This window comes from Triticum dicoccoides, chromosome 5B (assembly GCF_002162155.2).
Source record: "Triticum dicoccoides isolate Atlit2015 ecotype Zavitan chromosome 5B, WEW_v2.0, whole genome shotgun sequence".
Lineage (NCBI taxonomy): Eukaryota > Viridiplantae > Streptophyta > Magnoliopsida > Poales > Poaceae > Triticum > Triticum dicoccoides.
The window spans coordinates 537558768-537567062 of NC_041389.1; the positions used below are offsets into that span (position 1 = coordinate 537558768).

General features: G+C 41.9%; 1 pseudogene; it reads left to right on the plus strand.

Moving 5' to 3' along the window:
• Positions 1 to 3831: 3831 nt before the first annotated feature.
• LOC119311413 lies at positions 3832 to 7461 on the plus strand (annotated as a pseudogene).
• The last annotated feature ends 834 nt before the right edge of the window (positions 7462 to 8295 follow it).

Genomic DNA, 8295 nt, shown 5'->3' on the forward strand with positions numbered 1-8295 from the left:
CGCCTCGACGCCGTCGCCGCCCCGCTCCGCACCTCGCCGTCGCCCTCGCCGTCGCCGGCCGTGAGCATTTTTTTATTTTTGTTAGATTTTTTTGTAGTTCATAGATTTTTTTTGTTAGGTTAGATGTGTAGTAATTTAGATATGTAGTTCATAGATTTTTTTGTTAGATTAGATTTTCTTTGTTAGATTAGATGTGTAGTAATTAATTTGTTCATATTATGTTATATTTTTTTGGTTAGATTAGATGTGTAGTAATTAATTTGTTCATATTATGTTAGATTTTTTTTCTGTTAATAGATTTTTTGGTGATATTATTATTGAATATGCATGTTTGGTGATATTATTGTTAATAGATTTTTTTGGTGATATTTAGATTGTGTAATTAATTTTGTTCATAGAATTTTAATAATTTTTTTGTTCATAGTACTTAGAAAAAGGAAAAAAATAAGAAGTAGTTTATATATAGTTGAACTAGCTAGTTGATTTAATAAACTAATTTATTTTACTATATATAGAAGTAGTTTGTTTTTAGTAAGTACTACTTATTTATTTATTGTAAGTGCTTAGTAGTTGAACTAGATAGTTGATTTAATTAATAAAACTACTTTATTTAACTATATATAGAAGTAGTTCCCGCATCGACGTCGGCGATGCCTATCCCGCATCCTCGTCGTCGTCGACTCGGCGGTGGAGGCCTGCTTGATCAGGGCCATGTTCGGGACTGGGCTCCGCCGGGCTGGTATTGGGAGGTGCTACCTTCCGGGGGACGTAGGTTGGTGAGGAGGCAGCCCGTTGTTGACCCGATCCTTGTTTGGTGGCGGTCGCGTGGGCCAGTGATGGTGGTGAGGCTTCCGGACACTGCAGAGGTGGTAAGTCACCGTGTCAGCGAGGAGGACGAGCACGTCCATCGCTACATGGTTGCATTGGAGGGAAGGTTCGACAATACCTGGCAGGTTCTTCAGGTATCTCACTGGAGCTATGATCCTGTGATGGTTCCTTATCTTTGGGTGTCCACCGCCCGCGTCGATACCCGTCGGGCGCTACGGTTCTAGTTGTATTAGTGATAATATTCGACGATGCACGGACACCAAGAGATGATGTACTTTTGCTTATAATTATTGAATGCATGCTAATTTGAATACTATACTTTATTTTATGATTTGGTTTTGCTTATTTTATGATTTGGTTTTGCTTATTGAATGCTCATATTGGATAAGTTCTCCTTCATTCCCGTGTGCTAGACAATTTGGTATATAATGCATTCGGGAATGAAAGGAGGAGCTACGTACATCGATCATCGATAGTCAACCTGTGATTAATAATAATGATCTAGTTTAATATTTGAATTATGAACATAGGCCGAAAATGTCGTACTCATCGGACGACGAAAACCGCCCGGGGGAGTGCGACTGGTGCCACGACGACCGAGGTATCTGCGATAGGTTCATTGAGCTGGACGAAGATCGGCGCTTCAGCATTAAGCTCGAGGAGACCTGCGATGTTCATACGGTACGCAACGACGACAATAGTTTTTTTCATAATTAAGCACGACTTCGACTATTTTAACGTGTATTTTTCATCTTTTCCAATTCGACTAGCTTATCCCATGGTTTGCAAAACGCTATGTCTTGGAGAGGATGGGTTTTGAAGACCATGAAAGTTTTGAAACCAAAAAAATTATCCTAAGTACTCATCATGGTGTGGATTTTCAAGTAAAGGTGTACAATGCTCAGAGTGTAACCCATTTTGGTTGCAAAAATTGGGAAGCACTTTGCAAGATGTATGGTCTTGATGAGGGTATGCTTGTCACCATGGATCTTGGTGATCTCACAATCGAGCAAGAGAGACCTTCGATTTGGGTCCTTGTGGATACGCCTCCAATTCTTCCCCCATGTGAGCTTATCATAGTTATTAAGTAATTTATATTGTTTATTTCAAAATATATAGTTGACAACTTATCTCCATTGACAGCTTATTTTCATTCTTCAAAGAATGTGCGGAAGATGGTAGACAGAACCTACTACACCGAAGGCTCCGAATTAACTTATTAGGAGAAAAATCATCTGGTCGCATTTTGTACTGATCTTGAGAATTACAATATTTACAATCAAACTCCTCAACATTATGGTCAATACGTGCCACTAGTGCACGTGTTGAACTACGGTAACTACCATGGAGATACCCTGGTAAGATTATTTTTTACTATTACAACATCCGTGCATCTTTTTGCACACTTCTAAAACTAGTACATCATTGCTAACTATGAAATTATTTCTATGTTTTCAACAGATAATCCCGAATGATTGTGTGCCTTATCTAATGTATAAGCATGGTAGCCTTCATGTTTTGAACATACAACCAGGTCGTCCTACGAATCTCAACTGTCCATACCGGGTTTCTAAAAGAAGTGGAGACATTACAATCAAAGAATGAAAAAAATGTATGGACAGTCGTAAGGAGCATCTTGGAAGCAAAAAGCAGCGAAGGGCAAGAATTGGAGACAGGATGATCTCCATTCTTCATAATGGAGAGTCAGGGGCTATATTGTTTTATGCTATTTTACGTGTTTAGGTCCTACCTGATACTGATGATCATGTGCTAAGAACAATTGTGTAGGGTTGGGTTCGATGACTATGAGGATGATGATCGTATGACTTATTATTAATAACGAGTAGAAGTTGTATGATGATGCATATTAGTAGGACTTGTTATCATATATATATATATATATATGATGTATGATGCAAGCATGCATGAGCATGTTATATCAACGGGTGAAATGAACATATATAGCAGCAGCGTTGATAAACCAAGGACGAAGATATAAGAGAGGACACTTCTCTCTATTAGCTAGCTAATAACAACCTAAAAATAACCCACAAAACCCCTAAAGCAGCCACTTTTCTAAAAAAAACATGGACTTTTAGTCCCGGTTGGTGCCACCAACCGGGACCAAAGGCCCCCTGACTGGGCTCGGCGGACCGGCCACGTGGAGGCACATCTGTCCCGGTTCGTGTTTGAACCGGGACTAATGGGTGGACGCATTAGTAACGATCCATTAGTCCCGGTTCATGAACCAGGACTAAAGGCCCTTACGAACCGGGACTAATAGGTGTTTTTCTACAAGTGCCAGTTGATCATCGCCGCTAAATTAACATCTGACCGCCCAATTTAATCCAGATGATGTGGATCATTGTGAACCCTCATAGGTAAGGAGCCTCGTGAAAATGTTTAACAGCTTAGGAAGCTGGTGCTAGCTACTGCTCTCCCTGTCTGGTGCTAATTAAAAGTAGATTAGCTTGTTCCTTTCTAGGTCAGATCTGACCTTGGGAGAACAATTTTATTGCAGTGTCACTCGTACGTGGCAATGACTCGATCTGATCCATGGTAGCTAGCTGGGTTCAGATGATGTGACCTTGGGACGGGCACTAATTGATACAGTTGTACTCCCTCCGTCCCAAAATAAGTGTCACAACTTTGTACTACTCTAGTACAAAGTTACACTAAGTTTGAGACACTTATTTTAGGACGGAGGGAGTATATACATGTAACTTATATTAGGTGAAGCTTTCAAAACTAAGCACACAGTCTTGATGCCTTTGTTCGCATGCATGCACCTACTGAACAATACAAGATTATCTAAAGTGCGACTTGAGGTCGTCTTGTGAAGATTAATTTATTAGCTAGGGCGGCACCTTTTTGCCGCCCCAAAGTGCACCAGACGCGTTGAGAACAACTGGGCAAAGTGGTGGGATCAATAATGCACCTCTCTTTGATTAGTTTTTATGCACAAGCAATCAACATACAGGGATATTGAGAGAGAGAGTCACGACCACCCTCAACCACAGCTCATCGTCGATGCTAAGCTGTTCTTACATCCAGAGATCAGTCAGTGTAGCTAGCTAGCTAGCGATGCAGGTGGTGACCGGCGCCATGGGCAGCCTGCTCCCCAAGCTGGGGCAGCTGCTCATGGAGGAGTACAACCTGCAGAAGAACGCCAAGAAAGGCGTCGAATCTCTCATCGAAGAGATGAAGAGCATGCACGCTGCACTCTGCAAGGTGGCAGAGGTGCCGCGCCACCAGCTCGACGAGCAAGTCAAGCTCTAGGCTGACGAGGTCAGGGATCACTCCTACGACATAGAAGACATCGTTGACAAGTTCATCGTGCGTGTCGAGGGCCCTAATAAACCTGCTGCCGATGGCAACAAGCTCACGGACCTTGTGGAGAAGATGGCCAACTTGTTTAACAAGGGCAAGGAGCGTCGTCGGACAGCTAGCGCCATCAAGGAAATCAACAAAGATGTCCAAGAGGTGGCCAACAGGCGCGGCAGGTGCGTACCCGATTGCACGGACCTACCTATGATTTTTGTGGCCGATTGACCACAGTGACTTTCGGTTCGTGGAGGGAGAGGGGGATAGACATCGTCACTATCGGCATGTACTTCTATTTAGAACGATAACACTTGTGATATTTTTCAGTGGGTACATCTTCCCCTCGCAGGTACACAGTCGATAATATTGTGCCTAAGCCTACAGCTGGGACGACTATCGATCCTCGTCTCCGCGCTCTATACACTGAAGCTACACAGCTTGTCGGCATCTATGGGAAGAGGGATCAAGAGCTTCTCAAGTTATTGTCTTTGGGAGATAAAGATCCCTCCAACAAGAGACCAAAAGTAGTCTCCGTCGTTGGATTCGGGGGATTGGGCAAGACCACTCTAGTCAGAGCAGTATATGACAAGATCAAAGGTGGTTTTGATTCACGGGGTTTTGTTCCGGTTGGTCAGAATCCTGACATGAAGAAGATTTTCAGGGACATCCTTATTGGTCTAGACAAAATATGTACACTAATATGAATCTCATGGTATTGGATGAAAGACAACTCATCGAAGAAATCCGGGAATTCCTTCACGACAAGAGGTATGCGCCCCTCACCCAGTTACGGTCAAATGTTCCTGGTGACAAGTTTTTTTTTTGCATGCTATGGAAGCAGCTATATAATGATTGGTTATCTAGTAGATGGCTTAGAATACTTTCCGATGCTCGGATGCATCTTTTCAAATTGACAATTTATATGTTTCCTATAAAGACATGCATAATATTGCAATTATTCATGTAGATGTACAATTTGTAGTTTTTTTTGTTGTTGATGGAGGTTGTTAATTATTAACTTTTCTATTGGCTCTAGGCCGTGTTTTTTTAAAAATAAAGAAATTGAGATTTTCCTGGAACACTGGCTCAAATGTTAGTGGTTTTGACTAATCTAATCTTACTTATAGATTTACCCTGTACTGATTAACTATGAATACGTTATTGGCAGCCACCAGATTGTGAATTTGATAACCATTTGGTTATTTGGTTTGACATTTTGGATAAATATAGTGCATTGTAATTTGAGGTCATTATACAAGTTATAGTTCCATAACAGTGACTACATGTGTGTTTGCTACATGCCACCCATCTGTTACTAATTTATGCTTTTTTGAATCCTATTTTTGCTTTGACAGCATCTGATTCTCAGTTCATAATAATGCTATATATCGTCAACAAGATTATTGATGAGTTTGGAATCTGGTGTCCCCTTGTTTTCATCCTTATATGTACTTATTTGTACATAGTTTGTGTGTGTTATATGGCACTTTATTATCCCTTGTGATCTGTGCATCAACATTTCATTAATGTTCTCTCACAACTTGTACAGGTATCTCGTCGTAATTGATGATATATGGGATGGAAAACTATGGGAAGATATCAAGTTGGCTTTCTCTAATATGAACAATCTTGGCAGTCGCCTAATCACGACAACCCGCATATTAAGTGTATCCATAGCATGTTGTCCTTCAACTCATGATTCTATTTATCAAATGGGACCTCTCTCGGATAGTGACTCTACAAGGCTCTTTTGTAAAAGAATATTTTCAAGTGAGAATAAATGTCCTAGTGAACTTAAGGAAGTATCTAGAGATATTTTGAAGAAATGTGGCGGTGTACCATTAGCTATCCTTACTATAGATAGTCTTCTCATTGTTGGTCATCAGATCAAGCCAAAAGTTGAATGGCAAGTTCTGCTAGACTCAATTGGGCGTGGACTTACAGAAGATGCAAGTATGGAGGAAATGTAGAGGATACCATCGTTTAGCTACTATGATCTGCCTTTTGATCTGAAGACTTGCCTATTATATTTATGCATGTATCCTGAAGATCATGAGATGGACAAAGAAGATCTGATATGGAAGTGGATTTGCGAAAAATTTGTGCAGCATGGAAAGCACCAGACTAGTATCTTTGAAGTTGGGGAAACTTATTTTAACGAGCTCATAAACAGATACATGAGTATACCAATATTTAATGGTTTTCGTGAAGTACAAAGTTGTCGAGTGCATGACATGGTGCTTGATCTGATTCGTTCCTTGTCAGCTGAATCAAAGTTTTTGAAAATATTGGAAAGTAATAAGGATATCACTAGTTCTCAGAACAATATCCGTAGATTGTCCCTCCAAAATATTGAGGAAGATCAAGAAACTACACTTCTTGCTAATTCAATGAGTATATCACAAGTAAGGTCCATCACTGTCTTTCCACCAGCCATGACTATCATGCCGGCTATATCTAGCTTTGGTGTTTTACGTGTGTTGGACTTACATCGATGCCGTATTGGGGCACTTAACTCTCAGCCTAAGGTGAGGGATATCGGGTACTTATTTCACCTGAGGTACCTAGGTCTAGAAAGAACTGGTATCTCTGAAATCCCGGAGGAAATAGGAAATCTACAGTTTCTACAAGTGTTAGATTTAGGAGCACGGTTTTCTGTAGGCTGAGCTACGTGGTACCCTATATCAGGGCCGTTCAGAATGGACTATGTTGCATCGAGATTTGTGCAGGAGTTTGAAAATCTGCAACGCTGTCAAAACGATCAACGCTTAATACTCTAAACTTGGCCTGGCACAAGTCTTGTCGGTATCTCTGGCAGGACAAGTTCCTGTAGCACGTGTTAGGTGCCTCTGGCTGAGTTGACTCGGTGCTTGCTCGGTTGCTCACTGCAAGAGTGTCATGCTACATGAAAAGATAAAGAAAAAGTGTGTCTTGCATACAAATGTCAGGAGAGAGAGTATGTCTTGCATGCAAATGTCAGAAGAGATTGTGTGTTTGTGCTGCAGTGCGTCAGTGCTCATGGAGTAAAGAAATAGGAGAGAGAGAGAGAATCTTGCATGCAAATGTCAGTGTACAGAAAGAATGCGTTTGTGCTGCATGCAAATGTCAGGAGAGGTGTCAGGGGAGAGAGTGCGCGGTTTGTTCTGCATGCAGGAGAGAGACCCTGCTAATTACGCTGACAATGTCAGAATGTGGGCACATGATGCCTTAGTCGCACAGATCTCAATGCGAAACAGACGGATATGATAACAGGTACCATGTAGCTCGAGCTCCAGAGAAACTTTACCTAGATTTAGACTGCAATTTTGAGATGAGAGTGTTGCCGTCATCCATGTGGAAGCTAAGACAGCTAATGTCCATAAAGGTTTTATTTCGCTGCTATTGGCCCCCTGGTGTGTTGGGTAACCTGACTTCATTGGAAGTATTGGAGACCATTTATGCCTCCCCGAGCACTGCGCAAGAGCTTGGCAACCTAGCAAGGCTGAGGGAGCTCGACATTCACTTCCTTGCTTGGAGCCTCGAGGTAGAGGAAACTTTTGTGGAGACTATATTCAAACTGCATGATATCCAAAGTCTAAGTATTACATGTGACGATGTACAATACTTGGATCTCTTGGGGGGGACACTGGGAACCCCCTCGATGTCTCCGCAAATTTGCGTTCAGCTCAGACCACATCACATGCTCTTCATTGCCAGTGTGGATAATGAGAAGTGGCCCCGCACAGCTATCAAACCTATCTAAGTTCGACATCATAGTCAAGGAAGTTAGGCAGGAGGATGTGCAAATCCTTGAGAGGTTGCCAGCTCTTATACATCTCTTAGTATGGAGCACACCAAACAGAAAGGCTGCTTGTCATCGGTTCAGATGAGTTCTGTTGTGTGATAGCCTTTGGAATGCATTGTGAGCCAGCCACTCAGTTAGTCTTCCGACAAGGAGCTTTGCTAAATGCCGAACTCGTCCGATTCAACCTGGGCGTGCGCGTGGCCATAGAAGATGGTAACAACGATCTGTTTGAGATCGGCCTGGGTAACCTGCTTTCACTTCAGAGTGCATTAGTTGAAATCCATTGGGATGGGGTCACCAATATGGAAGCTGCCAAAGCATATGCCGCAGTGAAAAATGCAATGAACGCCCAACCTAGA